This window comes from Anser anser (assembly GCF_964211835.1).
Source record: "Anser anser genome assembly, chromosome: 1".
In the NCBI taxonomy this organism is placed as follows: Eukaryota; Metazoa; Chordata; class Aves; order Anseriformes; family Anatidae; genus Anser; species Anser anser.
Genome location: NC_139720.1, coordinates 113,385,903 through 113,406,367, shown reverse-complemented (window position 1 = coordinate 113,406,367; position 20,465 = coordinate 113,385,903). Strand labels below are relative to the sequence as shown.

Genomic DNA, 20,465 nt, shown 5'->3' with positions numbered 1-20,465 from the left:
GGCAACAGAACCCGACTGCTGCAAAACTGGGCTTTCTTGAGAGCTTCACCCCTTGTCCGATGGGGAACGTAATGAATGCATGTGGTGTCTAGGCTTTTGAGGGAGACACTCACAAAAACTAGAATTCTAGTGTATGCCGATATGCTTGACACGTGAGATGCACTAGAGAGAAGAATGAGGGGGTTGTTGGGAATACCAGAGTAATGTGGGGAAAAAAAAGCTCAAAAATGAGAGCCATGGAACATTTCTATATCCTACCTTGCCAGCAAGCACCAGCCTGCTCTCAGAACAGAATTGGGTTTAAATATGTGTTAGCATGTTGCTTGGGCAGAAATGATTGATAAATTTTCTTGAAGCCAATTAAGGGGAAAAAACAGATAGGACCAAACAGTGCTAGGGCCTTCCTCTCCACAGAAAAGAAAGAAGCATCCAGAGAAGCTTCCAAATAATATATTTAGTATTGACATACCTCTTCCACCAACTCAGTGTGGGTGCACTGGAATGACTTTGCTAGCTTCTATCATTTCTCTTGCAAGAAAGATCCTTGTAAATGAAAGAGAGTGTCTAGGTGACAGAGTTCCATATATTCACAGCTTCGTATCTTCTCCTTCAAAAAGCTTTGGAGAGAGAAAATGCAGATTAGCCTCCAAGTTGCATCTTCTTTCCTGAGGTAGTCTTTTGGCCCTTTGTCTCAATACTAGGTTTGGAAGACATCTCTACCCCCTTGAGAGAGAAAAGAAAACCATAGGCTTTCCCAGAATAACCACAAGCTTCCCTTCCCTAGAGGAGAAGGAGAAGGACTCAAAACCTCTAAGATTGTTTTAGAACTTTTATGGCGCTTAGCCAGAAATTTCAAAAAGGGTTCATGTGGCCATAAATCAACTGAACTGGTCAATGTGCAGAGACAACTGACCAAAAGACTCACCCAATGCTAGATGATTCACATTTCTGAGAAAGCCATGAAACAGAAGATTTTGCCTTAAAAAGCAATGGGTTCCTTAACTTTTCTTAGAGTCATAACATACTGCATAAACTTTCATGATTACAGGGACCAGCATAGCTGTATTAATGAAGAAGCTACTTTAAAGTATATGCAGATATTTCTTTCAGTGCTGGCAAAATGACAAGTACACACCAGGTGACCAAAACCTCAACATCCTACACACTTAGCCAAAAAAAAATCTTGCACAAATATTCTCATAAACTCTTCCGCTCTGCTAAAAGATAAAGACTAGAATCTTTTTGTCTGGTATATCTCCTATTCCCATGGATTTTTATGTCAGGAAACTCTATATTTGTCTCCTTTCCAAATGAGTTCCTTTTCTCATGACTATGGAGGCCATTTTTCTGAGGCAGAACTAATGATTCTGCTTGTCTCAATTTATATTTTAATTGTAATTGACTTTTAGAGTAAGCAAGGCCCTTCTGAAAAATCAGTAGTCTTGGAGACATATACACTCCAGATGGATGTACAAAGGGATTTTTTTTTGGAATAGAAGAAATATCTTATCCCATTTATTTTTTAGGAATAAATATAGACACCAGCAGCAAGTGCTAGGGACTTTCAAACATGCTGAAGTATCCTGTATTCTGATTAGATTCTTCTCTGCTTGTAGAAATGCTGTGAATTAGGAAGAGGGAACTCTCACAATGTTTTCTAAATGTGCTTGGCTGCTCTTAGATGGCAGACTCTGTCTGTTATCCTCGACTCTGCTGTCCTCAGGTAGAGTACCCAGTGCTGTATTTGAAACATTTTTGAGGAAAACATCTTTATGCTCCCCTCTCCATTCTGCAGAGTGGCAGACTCAAGTTTCCAGATGACCTTCAGAAATCGATCACTTATAACATCAGTGGCCCAGTGACTAAAACAGCTTTTACTTCAGTTTTAACTAGGAAAGACAGGTGTTGGTAAATGTCCTGGGTATATCTCCCTTAAAGAAGTGGCTGAATTATCTAAGCAATCAAAGATATCAGCCAGCTCAATGTCACATCTCAGTAATGTAACTCACACAGTCCTGTGACTGGAGATGCTCATGGAGTCTGTAAGACACTCTCTGTTCTGTGGCGCCCTGGTAAATGGTGTGAACAGCAGATGCACACTAAACAGAGTACAGTTCGGGCCCACACCATATGACACATGACCACAAGGTCTGTGAAAGTAGCTCAGGCTTAATGTTTAGACATTACCTCCTTTTGAGGTATTCTGGTTTTTGGTAGACCAGTATCCGGATCATCCTGGCTTACGGCAATTGAAATGCCTTCAAAGATGCTATTATTGGTCCTTTCTGGGTCCTTCCTTACCTAAAAATCAAAAAACTGAAGACATCCATCTATGAAAGCTGTATCCTTCATTCGGTCATCAAAGCATACCTTGAGCACAATTTTTGTCAGTTGGGTTATATCATTACACAAAACTTTGCCTTACAGGCAGATAAGCTGACCAGTTTGTAGACGGATTGCTAGTAGGTTGACAATTTTAGGGCTTCATGCAATGGTGATGCAGGACTTTGTGAGATAACTTGAATGCCTCTATTTGTTTTAAACATCCTATTCAACCTCTGGTTATAACACTTAGGGAGACAGCAATGCAAACGCATAGGTAAAGAAGCAAGGAGTTTTACAAAGCCACACATCAAAAACTGGAACTTCAAAGATCAGCTTCAGAAAAGCCATGTTGATTTATAGGAGATGGCCCACATGTATCTATCTAATGCAATCTACTGTCCAGGAAAGACATAGTATGAGGTAGTTGAGCAAGATAGTAGAGCACTCGGAGTCAGTTACCCAACAACACCCTTCCAGTTCCAATATTCCAAAATTCCTTGAAGCTCCATGAAAGACCTGGGGCAGAAAGCTTAAACTTTTGCAAAAAGGTTCATGCTCAGCTAGTGACTATAATAGATAGACACTTTGGAGTGTTTTTATTTTTAAACGTTGCCCTCCACCACCATGAAGCTAACCAGTTTGTAAGGATCAACATGTCAGAGTAGGCATCTCCTGCTCCATGAACAATGCGGTTAGCTCTGCATTACAAGGTTTCACTAGTGCTTTTTAACTACTGTGTGCTTTTCTAAATTGAAGACCAGACACACTGGTCAGCAAAATGAAAAGACAGAGCCCCAGGCAGTATTCAGTTCATAAGTACCTGCCAATTTGTTTTGCAATTGCACTGTTATTTAAAAATGACAGTGTTGAATTAAAAAAAGTTTCAGCTGGGTATGGAACTTTGCAGCTCCATGGCAGATCTGCCAGGGCTCTCTATCTGCCAGCCCATAAAACATTTTGTGATTGAGCATGCCAATCTAAATTAACTGGATTTGAGGTCAAGTGGCATTCACAGCTGAATGTGGTGCAGAAACCCTGAGAAGGAACAGCAGCAATATCCCCTATACCTGTAAAGCATACTGAAAATAAAGAAATAAAAATTCAAAAAAAGGAAAAATCCACTCGCTGTTCTCATGTTCTTTTTTATGAGGTTGAGCAATATTTATTTGAAAACTGTAAAACCACAAGTACTTGGCATCTGCCCTCTTTGATCGCAGCATAGTTTAATGTAGGGCAGGGGCATCATTTAGCTGCTTTTAGCAAAGTTAAAATTGGCCCTTTGAATCATTACATTTTTTCTCTGAAACCCATCTGTACATGGATATGCTGAGCCACCACTTTATGTATAAATACATATATATACACCTTCTCACATTTTTTCCTTGGCTTTCCAATACTGAGGAGAGCCAACTGAAGCCAATAGACCAACCACTGGCAAAAATGACTGAAATGTCATCAGCATACAACGTGGCCACAGATGTATCCCTTTGCTTCCTTCTACCTTAGTTTGCAAAAATGTCTGCATGCCATCCAGCTCAAACACAGGTACTAAAGCTTGATTAACATCTTTTTAATAGATTGAGATCATCATATAAACAGTGCTTGTAAAAGGTCTGATGTACAGAATCATCATTATTTTATCAGGCCAAGTCCTGACATCATTGCAGTTTTCCATTGAGAGAAGAAAATGATCTTGGCTTCAACAGCAGTTTTACCTCATTAAGGGCTGAACCAAAACACACTGAGACAGGACTTCAGGATCTGTCCAGAGATGATTTACTCTTAGGACAGACAAGTTGTACTAATGAATTTCACCACAAAATAGCTTTGTTTCCATTTCATCTATCTGCCACTTTAGTAGGCTACCCTATTGCAGGTTGGCCAGCCTGCACAGCTATAAACAGTGAGGCGGCCTGCTCCTTTGTTCAAAGGGAAGGCTTTGTTAATGGACTGGATCTAGAAACAGATGATCACTCGACTCATAGTTGCTTGTTGCTTGTCCTCTTAAAAAATTATCCTGGGCCATGGATGATCTCAGTGTAAAGAGCTCTTCCCACCTGGGTCTTCACTCTCTTCACAGCTTCCAGCAGGGCAAAGGGTATGACCAGAGTGCATTTGTATTTTAGCGAGTACCAACTCCTGAATGGTTCTGTTCTCAAGAAAGTCATTTCGTCTAAGGAATGACCTTCAACAAGCGAATGCCATTTCATCTAAGTAGGTCGCTTTGTCAGCAACGCTACAGTTTTAATGGAAATGTTTCCATTTCAAGACGAATGTTCCATACCCTGATGGTTGTGGTACTGTGTTTGGCACATGGAGTCCTAAATTCAAGTCACCCAGATTGAAGCGCAGTAAAGGTCTGGAATGAAAAACGTCAGCGCTGCTTCAGGCAAAGCAGGGACTTGAAACCAGATTTCCTGCATGCCAAGCCAGTAACTCAACCATCAGGCTTTGGATCACACAGGTCTTGTCCATGGGCCAGCCAACCCTGAAAGCAACTGTGGGAAGAAACTTCCAGTCCTCTTCTAATCACTGCAACTGGGAGCAAAACGATTTTGGATTTCATGGTATCTGGCTCTACAACCTTGTCTCCTTATGAGCTATTCCAATACAAGCTTCTTCAGTTGAGGGCCTGGATCACTTAAGTGATTTCTTCCTCGAATCCTGACAGAGATGAGGAATATTAGTACTATTTTTTTCTTGTCTTATAACATGTTCACTGCATGGCTTCCATCAGATTAACTTGGACTACCCAGGTAGAACCAAGATTTTTATTGTTGTTGTTAGAGCTGGTTAACCAAATCAATGAATTTCAGTTATATCACAACTATTTCAGTATGATGGAAATTTACTAGTTTTCAAATATTCCAAAAACACTGGATAAAATCCAGTAATATTGGAACACCTGGTATTGGAAAAACACAACCATTAGAACCAGCAAAGATGAATTCTTGTAGACACAGGTCTATGGGTTCCATGTTTGTGCTTTCTAGTAGAAAGTAGATCCTGCATGGAATGAAGAGAAAATCATCACCATTTTTGGGTGACTCATGTTTTGAAGTGCTTCCATCCTAAGTCCCTTTGTCCTTCTGGCCGAAGAATTAGTCAGAGTGATGCACAAATTTATCACTTCTAGTTGCATTGCAACAGTCCAGTGCATCTATTTTGGAATAGGAGAGATCATGAAAGTCACATAGATAATCTCTTGCGTGAGATTTCCAGGTACCAATAAATTAGAGAGGCCAACACTTCCACTGCATACAGATCTTAGCAACAGAAGTGAAGCTAGTTTTCACATACTTCTTCTTCACTGTTTTCCACTGTATGCATTTGTTTATGTACACGTCACTTTAAGAACTGAATTTTGAAAGCATGAGATACTCACATTCATACATAGTTAGTGTCAACTGAGCATATTTAACACTACTAAAATTGTCAATGTCTCAATAACAAAGGCCTAAAATAAGTACATGAAGCTCAAGCAAAAGAATAAAGAGTTCAGTTTATTGCAAGCAATAACAGCAAACCCTGGTCATAAGGATAAATATTTATCTCCTGAGATCTTTTGCATCACTGGATAAGCAGAAATATCCCTTTGCTATCTAAGAATGAAGGTGAGCTGCTATAATGTTAGTCATCTTCTGTGCTATGTTAAATGGGACAGATGGATCAATACTTTGTGCATGAGGGACTGTCACTACTCATTTATTTCCTGTTTATCTGCCAGACCAGCTAAACCATCAGCTAATACACAAAAGAAACAAGACAGTATAAATGGTTGACAAACTGGATGGCTAATGAAAACCAAGCACTACTTCACCCAACCTCGCAGCAGCCCCTACACAGCACTGGGGGTGCTTTGACTCGGCACGCTGAGATACAGGGAACATGCGAAAGCCAACTTGGTTCTTGCTTGCCCCAAGCTCCCTGTACAAGGTGTAAGTCAAGGGGAAGTGGACAGTGCTGTTAGCAGTACACTGATGGATCCTTTCTTCTGTTGATTCTGCAAGGTGAGTCAGCAGAGACTCCAAATCCCACCTACAATCTTATTAAAGCTCTGCAGCAGGGTAGTCAAACAGTGTCACTTTTGAAATGAAAATGAAGACCCCAGAACTTCAAACTTATCTGCACATGGAAGACAGAGCTACCACTTTTACTGAGCCAGCATGATCCTCTTCCCTTTAAGCTCTACCTCTCCTTGAGTCCCTGGTCATAAGCGTGGGAAACAGGGATGGGCCTCATGTCCAGCTGGACTTGTCATGATCTCCATGGAATCACCCCATCCATTTGATAATACATATCCAGAGTTACCTCCAGGCTTTTGAAAATGTCTGTCCTTCCCCTAAGGCTGTGAACAGGCCTCCTCAATGCCGAAAGGTTCATAAATTGCCTGGGCTTTTCTCACAAAAAATGGGGTTATTGAGCTATTCCCAATGGCCCTGCCAAACCTGTACTACTACCCATACTAGTAGTACTAGCCTGTATCTGTACTGCTAGCCATATCCTCAGTGACAGAAGGCAGCACTGGGACCACCTGATAGTCTCAGAGATATATAAGGCTGGGTTGGCCCACATGGCTCTACGTCCATATTAGAAGGGAGTACAGTGGTCTTGTTTTTCCTCCACTGGCTGACCTTCTCAATTTCAGAGGTCAGTTGCCTCCCCACACTCTCTGCTGCATGTAGGCCCACATACCATACTGCTACCATGAGAAGATATTCAGTGACTCGTCCAAAATATCAGCAGGCAGCACAGACAAACAATCAAGCAAAATATTTTCTCTCCCACGCTAGGCTCCTACCCCGTCAGAGGCAGCTTCCAGGCCACCCACCTACTTCAGGTTCTCCTGCCTGTCCCTTGCATCCTGCATGTCCCTCTTGTCAACCATTCCTGTTCCTCCCTCTCAGTCCAATCCAGCAAATACCTAACAAATTCCTGTCGGTGCTGGAGAGTTGCACAGGGCTGACTGGCAACTGGCAGATATTAAAGAGAGACAGCTGCAATGGAAAGAAACAATAAGTCCATTAACAAAGGCTGGAGTACCCTAAAAAGTCATAGTGATTACAAAATTTAAGGCTATTCCAACATACCCAGGCTATCACAATATACCTGGTATGTTTTTACAAGGAGAAGCCCTGATATCAGGAGAAAAACTGCACCAGAATTTGAAAGGGTGGCCAGCAGCCAAGTAAGAATATACAGACACTTAACACTTCTCTGTTAACAGCAAGGGCAGCAAAACTATAAAAGAGTTATTGCTAGTTCAGTGGGTTTACAGCACAGAGAAAGCTGTTGCTTTTCTGTCAGGATGGCTGTAAAAGAAAAGCCCTTGAACAAAGGAGATGGAGCGATGCATGGATTTTCCTGAGGTGGCAGCAGCGCATCTGTAGGGCACTGTCCCGGCTGGGCCAGGACATCCACCACATTCCCTCAGAGAGCACCCACCCTCCTGGGCAGAGAGAAGGGGAGATGTCAGAGCAAACCCAACAGCACTGCTCTGCAGGGAAGGCAAGGAAGGTAGCTAGTGGTCTGAGTGGGAAGGAGACCAAGGAAAGTCAGCTCCTCAGACACAGGAGACACAGAAAAGCCTGAGGATGCCAACACAGATGAGGTGGTGGTGAAGACAAGAGGGGGTGGGAGGAGGGAAGGCTCAGCCCAGAAACAAGATCTCCACAGCTGGCCAAGACACTGATCCCAGCCACATGATGCCTGCGTGGGAAGAAGGAGCAGGAAACAGGGAAAAGGATGGTCCCAAAAATACCTGGGGGGACATGAACAGGAACAGTCACCAAGATGTAAACTCAGGTGTGCATCTCCAGCTGGTCTGGTAACACACTGTGCACACACACCAAGCTTCCTCCACAGCCAGCATAGGTCAGTTAGCCCCATCTCCACTGAGGTACAGGGAAACCACCCCCTGTTTATCAGGGCAAGAAAGAACACATGGGCAGGGCTTGATAAGTTGCTCTACTTTAGTAGAACTTTAAGTAATTAATATGTCCTTGTTCCTATATTGTAGGTTGAATTACCCATAACAGGTTTCATCAAAGGGGTGTAGCATCCCAGAGAAAATACGACTGACCCTGGATTCTTCAGCTACAGTCAGACAGGCCTAAAAATGTAAAATAACAAACAAACAAGCAAGGAAACAAACAAACAAACAGAAAAGTCCTTACAGTTTTTTGGTTGCTTTGAGAGTCCTGGAAAAATAGCAGATAATTCAAGGAAGGAAAAGAAAGTTTATAAACCATTGAAAGTAAAAAGCCAGGCAAATAGTACATGAATACCAAGCCAGAGTGGGATTCATGTCTAGAAAGCAAGCTACGATTTAATCATTTGCTGTTACTATAATTTGAGTTGACTTTAGTAGGCAGATGACCTCTCTATAGTATTTGTCATATCCTTGCAATCTCCCAATTAGCTGCTGCTGCCAATATCTAGCCCAGGTGGCTAAATGTATAAATCAGCTCTTGACTTAATCACCAATTACTTGAAAATCTTTTGTATTGAAACTGTATGTGCATAGACTTTGTAACTAAACAACATCAACAAAAAAGGTCTGGAATATTCCTAACCATTTTGTTGTGCTTCCAGGTTAGGGAGAGAGAGAAAGAGAGAAAGAAAACAAAAAAAGGAGGGGGAATTAAAAACTAACATTAGTCCAAACCCTTAGAGAGCAACATGTAACAGCTTGAGACAAGAAAAGCATGCAGAACTTGGCACTGAGCATTGTGCTACAAATCAAGGAACATACACTTGAACACATTTCCAGATCTCCACGCAAGAAAAATACCTATTGCCCAGGGGGGGTTAGCTGAAAGGCTCCCAGACTGCAAGACACATTTCCCAGAGAAAGCCTTTAGCCAACACCCAACTCTTGAAAATGCAAGAAGTAACCCTGGGAGCAGATCCAACTCACAACATTATGGCAGGAATGGTACCTAAATGCTCACAGACCATGTCAGAGGCAATATAGCAGAAAGCAAGTCTGCTTTGAGAAGTTAGATGCACATATTCCCCTGTGATAAATGCTTCCAAGACGTGGAAGAAATAGACAAAGGAATACTTACATATTAGCTAAATACTTATTTATTAGTTAAATACTTATTTATTAGTTTTAGTATTTCCTGCTGTCCTTTTTGACCACTGCTAATTGAGATTCAACCCTGCTGCTCATGGCCACTGTGAATCTGTTCACAGCTTTGTCACCAAAGGAAGCACCTCGGCCAGTCTCACCCAAATCTCAGACTACCACCCACCCGGGTCAATAAGGAACAGCAGCTTTTCTCAGCCCTATGATTCAGTCACTCTGATTTATGGTCCTAACAACAACATAGGAAAGCGGTTTTTTTCCTTCCCCTTTTCTAGCCCATCTTAGCTTTTGAATACAGGCCTTACTGAGAGGCAAATCCCACATATTTCTGAGGCCTCACACGCAGTTTCTTGCCTTCTGTAAGGAATAATGCTGATATCCTTGAGCTCCATGTCAGAAAAATGAAACACTTGGGTCATTAGCAGATAATATAACAAGTTATGTGGTAGCAACAGACATCTTAATTATGGATGCAAAACCACCACTGAGAACTTGTGGGGAACAAAACTTGTGCTGCTACATGAGTGCTCCACTTCTTGTGTGAAATTTATAGATGTGGAAAATATGTTCCTTGGACCACAAGAAATTCTCAGTTCTGGGTTCCTTTCAGAAAAAGAAACCTGAGAAGACCCAAACATTTGCCATCTTGTTTAACATGGTTAATGTAGATACTAAATGTGATTTCAAGTCAAGAGATTTTTCAAATACTCTCCAGGTGCCATGCCAGAAAGGGCTTAAAGCTGGGTCAAACTGCATGAACAGAGGTGGAGTGAGACACTTTACTGGAGGAGGTTGTTATGCTGCATCTAAGGAAATTGCCTCAGAACTGGGATGTCGAGACAGGCATTAGTTTTTGGTGATTGTCCCACTGGCAAATATTGCCAAGCAATAGTCAACACACACCAAATTTATCCAGGAGGAGTATTTTTTCGCCCACATTGTTGGCATTGCAGGTTTGAAATCCAAGGCAACCAAGGGTATCAGTAGAGGAATACGAAGATCTATGGCCTGCCAGAACAATTCTTAACATTCACAGCCAGCTCCTGGGAGATTTACATGGCTCCTTTCTGGGGTATTAGCTAGCCTTTCCCACCACATCTTACTGGGGACACATGGGGCACAGAGCCTCCATGAAATCTCTTGGGCTACCACCACTGCCAGATAAATTCATCTGGCTTACAACCGCACCCGGGTGCTGACTCCAAGAGGCTCTCAGGAGAAAGAGGGAAGCCAACACAGGCCTCTGCCACGAGAATACTTCTCACAGTCTGCTCCAGCAGAAGTAGACCAAAGGCAGCTATTTCATGGCAGCTTCCTCCATTTCTGGATGCTGCTTGGGACACATGGACATGCCCAGATGCACAGGCTGAGTAACGCATGAGCAGCCCAAGAGCTCTCCATGAGTATGAGGGATTGTTCTGGATATTGCAAGCTACAGCTTACTGAGCAGCTTAAGGTTATTTCGGCCTGCCAGGCTGAAAAGGGTGCATGCCACATTTAGAGCTTAAAGAGCATTGATCAAAAGCAGCAAGCATGAAGCTCTTGTTGTCTGCTTGGTGTTCTGAACAAGTCTGGGCAAACTGGCTTCTCCTACAATGTGGCTGGCTGGGAAACCACAGTTCTGACCTCCTTCCTCTGCATCTCAGAATGGGTGATAGCTTCAAAACATGAGTTTGAGAGAAAAAGACGATAGCATCTTTACTCCAAATGGCTTCTGCATGGGATCCCTAGGCCCTAGCTCTAAATTAGGGCACAGAAGTTCACAGCCACGTTTATATGTCAGAGAAATTTTCTCAGTGTCTAGCTTAGGTCCCAGCTGTGGTCACCTGGGGATGTTCCTCAAGCAGGTGACACCAGCAGCATATGGAACTGGCATAATATCAAGCAAAAACAAAGGCAAAATTAAAGAGAGGTGTTAGAGACAAGGGGTATATCTGCCCTGCACATCACAAGCAGCTGTGGTGGTTCCTGAATGACCCTAAACAATCAGGTGTTGGTTCTGGCAGAACAAAGCTCAACCAGAACTAACTTCAGTGTTTCACTGCCATTCATATTTCACGATCACCCTATGGCTCACAACTAGGACAACTAAGTTCTCCTTCAGTGCCCTCCATTTCAAGCTTTTAGAGGGTCTCAGGCAAGCTCTCAGAAACAAGACCCCTCACTATGCAGTGAAGTTAGCCAAGTCAGACATGAACAGAACTGACAACTTAAGAGAGGTAAGGAAATACTATGGGAAATACATCTACTGACAGATGAAGGGGTAGGTCTGAATTCATAAATGCCCCAAAAGGCGCTAATTCCCTTTCTACGATTCATGTTTAACTAGGAACAGTAAGAAAATATGTTTTATATGCTCACTAAGCAGTAAAAACTATTGTGAAAGGATGTGAGAGGGATTATGTGAGATACAAACACATTTTCTTAGCCGTGTGGTGTTCATGCTAGTGTATCAAAGGAGTTACTCAATGAATTTGCCATGCCAATAATTTTTCCTTCATTGTGCGGGACTGGAGGAACTGCAGTGCTAGAGGAAAGCAAAATACAGATTTTCAATAAAAGAGGAGGTTCTATTATTACAATGGGCAGCTTGATCTTGTCTCCTCCTAAATGTACATATTGTGCTTTCTACAATGGGCCCTGATCGTGGTGGGGCTTTCAGATGCCTTAAAAAATAAAACAACAGAAATGACTAGCAATTAACAACAAATTGAATGGTCCCCAAAATTACCCCCTCGTAAGTCTGACTACTGTATCTAGCAGTAATGGAATAAATATCAAGAAAAATAAATTACTGAACATCTGGAAAATAACAGATTATTGAGCAATAAATGGCACAATAAATCTGGTCAAGAAAGATACGACTGCCTTTTTTGACACAATAAAAAAAAATGACTGCAATATACTTTAAGCAATACAAGTATTACAGCTATATTAGCTTCCCAGTAAAACATTACTTCCAGTGCCAAATATATTTTGTGTTTGTTTTTTTTTTTTCACAAAAATTGAATCAAAAATTATTTTGGGGGGGCAATAAATAATTTTAAGATCAGAGCTGCTAAAGGATAGGAAAGAAAAAGTAATAAAAGCTAGCATCATGTAAAATATAGGGCTAGCAATGCCTAAGAGGTCAGTGTTAGAGCATGTGCTGTTTAACAGTGTATTTCATTTTCTGCCATTTAGATCTTTCCTTCACTCTCCTTGTAATACCAATTGAGATTTGCCTGAAATATATTGCTCTGTGTTGATAATTCCATTGTCTGCAGCTGAGGTTCAGAAGGCAGGAAGGAAGGGAGGGAGCTATTTATTCTCTCACTCTATAAATTCAAATAGCTTCTGAATTTTTGCATAATGCTTAGCACTTTTTAATCATGACCTGGAAAGAGAGATTCAGAAATGAGGAATTCAAGCTGGTATTACCTTACCTCACACTTACATTGCCTTCCTCAAATTACCAGCCATAAATCCATCCAGAGCTAGCCCACAACACAGCAAAACACTTGTGCATATGTTCAACTGTTGGTACAGCCAGTAGTCACTGAACTTAAGTAATTGCAGTTACTCTTGGAGGCCTTTTGATATCAACAGGTTGCATTAGCTAGTGAGAACTCTCTCCTCTCTGCAAGGTCACAAGAGAAGGTGTCAAGACATCTATCACCTATGGGAGAGAGAAAACACTGCTGTGGATTTTGTAAGTAACCACTGAGAGGAATTGGGAGTATTTAAAAATATGTGAAACAAAACTACAGTAATTGCACTGTAAAGAACAACCCATCCTCATGCAAACCTGGAATGAGAGTCCTCAAAGATGTGGTCAGTGTGCAATCAAGGCTGAACTATCTTTTACAACTTGAGAAAGAAAACCTTCCACAAAAGGCTACACTGTCTTCTTTCCCTGAAGGGAAAAAGTGGTATGTGAATCCCTCTATGATAAAACATTCAAAAAAGAAAAGCTGTGTCTGTTTTTCCTCTATTTATTAATAATTTGATTTATGGAAGTTTCTAAAAATAAAGTACCAAAACTTATGACTGACCAGTGCCGGATGACTTTCTTTCTCATGTGGAAACTTGAAAGTGATTCTTTAATTATTCTGTAGTATGTGAAATTCATCGGACTATTGGCAATAATGTAAACCACTCTGCTCCACAGGGATAGTTATTTGCTTTTTACCAAACTAAGATGGGTAGCTGGTGAAAAACAAAAATGCAAGGTCATTTGGTAGCAACATAGAAAATGAAAAATATTCCCTGTAAACTTAAAGAGATAAGACAGGATGGCTAGGCATGTTAGGCTGCTTTGGCAGCTGACTGAAATAAAGGAGATTTTTGTTGGCTTCTTACAAATACAGCAGTGGCTTATCCACAGGACTCAAAGCAAGAATGGCAATATATTCTTGACACTTCAGTTAACTAGCAGATCATAATAAAATCATCATATCATTTCAAATCAATCTGAAATAGTAACCTTTTCTAGTATTTATTTGTAGTAAACCTAAAGACTGAGGATGAAAAACATTGCAGGCCAAGTGAGATGTTTAATTTGACCAAAAGGGAGACAACTCAATTTTCTTTTAAATAAAATTCAAGCACACTCTGAACTATTTGTTGCTCTGAATTTCAAATACGGGAATGTTTCAGTTTAGGACAGTTGAAGTGAAATGTTTCTCTTTTTTCTATTTGGGGTTTGTTTGTGTTTTTGGCTAAAGGAATTGGGTGAATGTGACATGACACTTCATGAAGGATGTGGGAATGCTAAACAGAAGTAAAAAGAGGGCCTGAGAATGATCCTGCGGTTGGCAAAAAACTCTTGCAGTGGCAGGCTTAGGGACCTCATGCTATTCGGCTCACGGGAGGAGAACACAAATAAGCCATAGAAAAAAACCGAGTCTTTTAATCCCCATCACCACAGCCACAGCAACATTCAGTGGCTGGGAGATGGATCAAGCTGGTCGGGAGTGGTTCAGGAAGAAGCGAAACACAGCAGCACCTGAGGAGACCTGGGATTCACGGATCCCCAAGCAGGTGTTCCACAACGGCACAAATTGGGACTTGGCCAGAAGCAGCCGGGATGTCTCAGCCCCAGGACTAAGACAGCTCCCACTTGCCCACAGCATGCTGGTGCTCACTCTGCTAGGGTCCCTACCCAAACTCGTCAGCATTCCTTCCTCCATGTTGGTGTCACCCTTGCAAAAGAAAGGATGAACTCCTGAATCTGCTGGAACAGCTTGTTTTGTGGGTTTACACCAAGTTAGAAGTGGCTGTATGGTCAGGGAACACATTTAAGCTTCTGCCCAGTTTCTGTTCCTGTAGCCACGAGCCATGGGCATGACCATTTCACTTAACTGGCTCCTTCCTTATGTCCTTTCTGTGATGTCAGACGCTTCCCTTCTATTGGAACCCATGTGAGCACGCTGGTAGTGCATGATAAACTTGGATGTTATTAAGTTTGTGTTTTGCTGGAAGAAAGTGGGGAGAAATAGAAAGCCAGTTGTTTAAAAAAAAAAAAAAAAAGATGAAAATGGAGCAAGGAGTGGGTATAACAAGAATCAGTACACACAGATCAGAATGATAGAACAGCCCAGGTTGGAAAGGACTTTGAAAGATCATCAGGTCCAACCTTTCCTGAAAAAGGGAATATAGATGAGATTATCTAGCACCCTGTCCAGTCACATCTTGAAAACCTCCAATGATGGGGACTCCACTTCCCTGGGGAGGCTGTTCAAGTGATCAACTCTTCTTACTGCAAAAATATTATTTCTTATATTAAGGTGAAACCTCTCCCACTGCATCTTGTACCTGTTGCCCCTTGTCCTCTGCATGTGGAAGAGGATGTGGAGATGTCCTCTCCTTGAGAAGACCATCTATCCCCTTTGTAGCCACTTTTTAAGCACTGGAGAACTGTGATCAGGTCCCCCCTGAGCCTTCTCCTCTACAGGGTGAAAAGACCCAACTCCTTCAGTCTTTCCTCAATAGGGCAGGTTCTCCAACCATTGGATCATCTGCATGGCCCTCCTTTGGACCCTCCCCAGTCTGTCCATGTCTTTTTCGAACATGAAAGAAAAAAAGATGAGGGAGCAAGACGGAACCTGTCATCTAAAAACACAGCGTACCTACCATATGTAGGGCGTGCATTTCTGCCAGCATAGCTCTGAGGAAGTGTTTTCTCCCTCACACATTGGGCTTGCTTTAGCCACAGGGTTTTTAATTCACCACTGCCTTGAAGAAAGAAATGGATGAATACCACAGTGGTAAAAGGCTCACTACTCACAAATCCCAAACTAGTTTGTGATTTGCAAAACCTCAAACTCCTTGAAGTTCACTTCTTACTGCAGAGTGACTCACTTTGTATAACAAAGTCTCAGTATAATAAAACCTGGATTAAGCTATTGTAGCTTGTAGCCGAGCCAAATCACTTTGCCAAGTTGCTCTTAATGCTTTTTAAATGAAAACACATACCAAAAAAAAGAAAAGAGGAAAAAAAAACCCACCAAACACCTAGAACAAGGGTCAGTGCAGCATTATAAGGCAGAGCAATGCCCTGACGATGTAAAGAAATTCTGGTGCCTCATTGCCTTTGAGAACTCAGGCACTGTTATTAAGTATGTGAACAAATTGTTACTTGCCACCTTGAGGTGAATGCTTCAGGTGTTTCACTACCTTTCTTTTCCAGACGTTACACTACTGGACCTCATCAGGAAGAGCTCCTGAGTTTATAAAAAAAAAAAAAAGAAAGAAAGAAAGAAACACCACAGTTTTTTGAAGATAACAGCCCATTCAAGTCAACAGAAAACATAATTCTGAATCTCTCCTGATTGCACCTGAATGAGGCTGAAACATGTTTTCTGCTTTACTCCTGCCCAGACTCAAGGCCCATTCCAGCGCACATCCAGTTCAGGGAGCTCCTGCACGTACCTACAGCAGCACCCAGTTGCTCACACCTACAGGCCTCCAAAACCCACATAACCAGCACCCAGAGGTCTTGCTTCGCTCCAAGAAATGTCTTGTTAGGCAGGTAAGCTGCCACTAGGGAAGCCCTCTCTTTATCGCAGAGCAGCTTAAGATCAACAAGAAGCCTCACACTGGACACCTTACAACATCTCTTCTAATTTTCTTTTTTCCTTTTTCTTTTTCCTTTCTCCTGTATGCACACATTGTTCTAACACTGGATAAGGTTCATAGCAAGAACCTGTAACACACAGCTGAAACTGCTGAGACTTCATTTTCTGTGTGAAAAATGTGTAAAGCTTTCCCATAAAATAATAATTCTTACCTTTGGAAGTACCCTCGCTCCTGCTCTAGCTGTGGGACAGAGCTCAGCAGTTCCTCCAGACCTCCACAGGATTGCTGGTAGTGCACAGAGAACTTCAGCCAGGCCACATGCAATGCCAGGGTTATTTTGTCCTTTCATTTGCCAAAAAGAATGCTTTTTATTTCTCTCATCGCTCGCTCTCAAAAGTTCTCAGTTTTGCAGGGAACACAAATCCCCGTTAGCAAATGGGTGTGTTATGATCAGCTGAACAGACCGTAAGGAATAAATCAGAGGCAGGTGAAATCACTTGTATTGTAGGTGGGATAGGTTCATTCCCAGTTTACCCGTAGATATAAGTCATTTTTTTTCATGGCACTGATGCTCTGGAATTTCCAGGAATATCCTCCAGACCAAACAGGGCTGGTGTTCAGGCTTTAAAATGGATGCCTACATGAACACAGCCTTGTTCCCCTGAAGTTCACCCTTCGCGAAAGGCACCCTTCTTTCCACAGCAGAAGGAATGGTCGGCAGGTAAGGACAAGGGCTTTAAAATAGACTTTATCGCTACAAGGTTATTCTTTCCCCTCAGTCATCACGGAACAGAGGCACCACGAAAATGCTGCCTTGATGTTTACAGAGCAAGGCCCCAGCTGTCAGTCGGTCAGCTTGCAGCTAGCCCTGCACGTACATTTCTATGCAAATAGAGCAGGCCAGTGCCTAGCATTAAATGTACAATCTCAGTCCTTCCTTTTTTTAATTTGCTGCAGAGAAGCCTGAGGTGACCAGCCAGATGGTAAATTATTACCAGTTTGGCACCAAAGCTTGGTTTGGTCTCCTAATAGAGCATTTGTCATGGTTACATATTGTATCATGTTCTAATTCATAACACAGCTACGCCCATCTGCAAGGCCAGATTCTGCTCTGAGTTACACAAGAGTAACCCCATTAACTTCAGCAGCGCTAAAGGCACAGGAAAGAGCAAAATCTAGACTTTGTTCACCTATGTTTCAAAAAGCCTTCAGATGCACCTAGAAAAAAGTGCACATACATTTGCTGAGTCTAGATGGTATGAATGGGAAATAGATGGAAACCCTTTACAGTCTTACTTGGCACAATCTGAATTCAACAAAAAATTTTCTTCATTTCCAAAGAAGGAGTTTTATCCTGAATGACACAAACAGATATTCATTAACTATATATTGGAAGTCCACCTTCCAATAAGACAAAACCAAAGAAAACCTGCAGTTACAGGATAATGTCTGTTGTTTCCTGCATACAAAATATACAGTGATAAGGTTTAGTCTTGATAAACCAGTCCCTGCCAAAGAGATTGCAGCAAGAGGATGTGTATGGCATCAGTATTCAGGGCCCTTTGCTCTCCTGGTGACAGCAGGTGTTATAAAATGATGATATTCACATGATCGTTTGCTTGTTTGCATGAAGTAACATTTTTGGTCTGTACAATGTGTAATCATAGGATATAGAGGGGACTCAGATGACAACATTTGGGACCACAGCAACAAACCTTCAATGTGTTATCCTAGGGAAGCACCAAGAACTGCACATCCTCTCCCACGCCCAGATGAGGGGAAGGCAAAATCTAACTCTGTATTCAGACTCCTCTTCCAAAGCATCCAACCTCAAGATAATTCTTTTGGGAACAGACTGAGGCTTTTCCACAAACATGAGCATTTCTTGTTTCAGCAAGCAGTGTTCCTCTATCAAGGCTTTTTTTAATTTGTGTGCATCAGCATAGCTCCACCTATTCGAGTGCCAGCTATTTCATCTCAGAATCTCGGATCCTCTGGTTTATATATAAGGAGAAGATCAGAAAAACTGGCTTAGTCTGAGCCTTGAGCAGGTAAGGATGGCTTGATATTGTCATCAAACATGGACACAGGCCTGGAGAGGAGTGCTGAGTGAGTGGAAGCTATTGCATTACAATCTAGTGGATTCCCAAGCAGTAAAATCAGTAAACCTTAGCCCTTGCCAAGTGTCAGTTTGCAAAACTGAAAGGGGCAAATCCTTGCAGTGGAGAGGATCGAGTGAAAGCAGCACAGCCTCACTGTTGCAGGGAGCTGCCCAAAGTCATCCATGCAGGACAGCCGCTGGTACGGCACCGCTCTGCCTCCCCAGGTGGGACAGCAGCCAGGAGGCTGGTTTGCAGTCAGCATACGTGTCAGCAGAATGGCCTTTCAGACAATGTCCAGAAAGCTTCCAAATCTTCCAGTGGAATTACATTTAAATGTGTTTGGAAAAGTATGTGATTAATTGCAAGAAAGCTTGGTGATATCATCGTGTGAATTCACCATTGTACAATGTGCCATTAAGTTTAAGTTCCGGTGAAAGAAATATGGAGAAATTGATTGTCCATACTGCACAGAACAATTGCCTTCTAGTGTAATACCTTGGTATGTTGGCTTTGTTTTTATTCAAAAACTTCATCTGGGCTGATGCTTTTTTCAAACCTGCACAATACCCCTGGGAAATATTTGTAAGACCAGTAAAAAAAGGCAAAGGGTGTTCCTACAGTTTTTGTACCATCCAAGAACTGAACTGCCAGAAGAACTCCTGTTTTGCCCCAAAATAATTCCTTCAATAAAATGGCCTGAAAAAGACCACCCATAACACTGAAGGACAATGGGCTGAAAATACAGCTGACATCACCAGTGATTTTGTTAACTATGTATTTTGATAAATATAACTCTGCAACTTGAAATAACTGGGAAGTACTGTAAAACTGAAAGGACCTGAAGCCCAACTAAAGGTTAACGTAACACTGAACTATCTTCTATCAGAGGTTTGTTTGTTCTTGAGAAATCATTTATTTCAGAACTGAGGAGCAGCCAATTTGTAGTTCAATCAGGTGCTAAAGAAAATTAGATAAAACAATTTTACGCTTATAAGACTATAATAACCATAACCCCGGTGATAACATTTGTCTAACTAATTCAATCTGTGCATAAGCATCAATTAACATGCCATAGAAACAAGTCCACTTACAGATAAATCTGTATGGGATGAGTGGGAAATAGCACTGGAGACTACTTGGGAAAAGTGCGATTCACCTTACCTCACTTGAGTCATCTACAGGAAGCACAACACTGCAATATAGACCGTTACATTCCTATACAATTTGTACAGAAAGAAAGCAGTCCAAAAGGCAGTCAAACATACCCAAGGAGAGAGTTAAATCTCTATATTGACCACCAGAGAGTTTCTAATCAACTAACATTTACATGGGTAGCTAACATTTAAATGGTGATGCAGAGGTGAGATAAACACTACCTGAAGTAGTGCGCAATTTTTTCTCTTTGAAACTCCTATGGAGATTGGCAAAGCAAAATGTGGCAGTAAAACGTTGCCATAAATTTATCAGAGCTTATGCTGCTAATATTACACAGAGCAAGAAACCAGTACAAACTGCCTGCTGCTTGATTTTTTCTCTGAAATGTAGGGTAGAATCAGCACATGCCGGCCACGTACTGAGTTACAGAGAACGTTACACTTCCCACATCACAGCGAGATCTCTAACAAACAGTGTGGCATTTTTCATGTCCACTCACATACCCTGCAGAAATATGGTTTCCTTCTGAGCCATATCCTTTGGCCTTCAGGTGGTCAGGTGAAAGATAGCATGAAAACAGGCAAGAAGGGCAGATAGCCTGGCTTCCTTGGATTTTGAAAGCGGCTGAAGTCACAGTAAACAGCACTACAACTGCAGATTTATTGGATGGACTTATAAAATAATAGCATCCTCCAAAATTATTCTTTGCAAAAAAGTGATTCATAATCTCA

The 20,465-nt window shown here is 41.8% G+C and overlaps 1 protein-coding gene across 5 annotated transcripts in view; it reads right to left on the bottom strand.

The window, feature by feature from the left end:
* The window catches only part of KCNE2 (potassium voltage-gated channel subfamily E regulatory subunit 2), a 112,405-nt gene that overhangs the window by 60,977 nt on the left and 30,963 nt on the right, over positions 1 to 20,465 (bottom strand). The window contains exons 1-3 of one of the 5 annotated variants that reach the window (XM_083818221.1): positions 16,689 to 16,825; positions 16,076 to 16,122; positions 470 to 617 (exon numbers count right to left, since the gene is read on the bottom strand). The exons of 3 other annotated variants lie outside the window; for them this stretch is intronic. The gene's annotated coding sequence lies outside the window, so the exon portion shown is untranslated. Of the gene's footprint in view, positions 1 to 469; positions 618 to 16,075; positions 16,123 to 16,688; positions 16,826 to 20,465 lie in introns of those variants that run through there. One more of the 5 variants, XM_083818223.1, reaches the window with a different exon arrangement.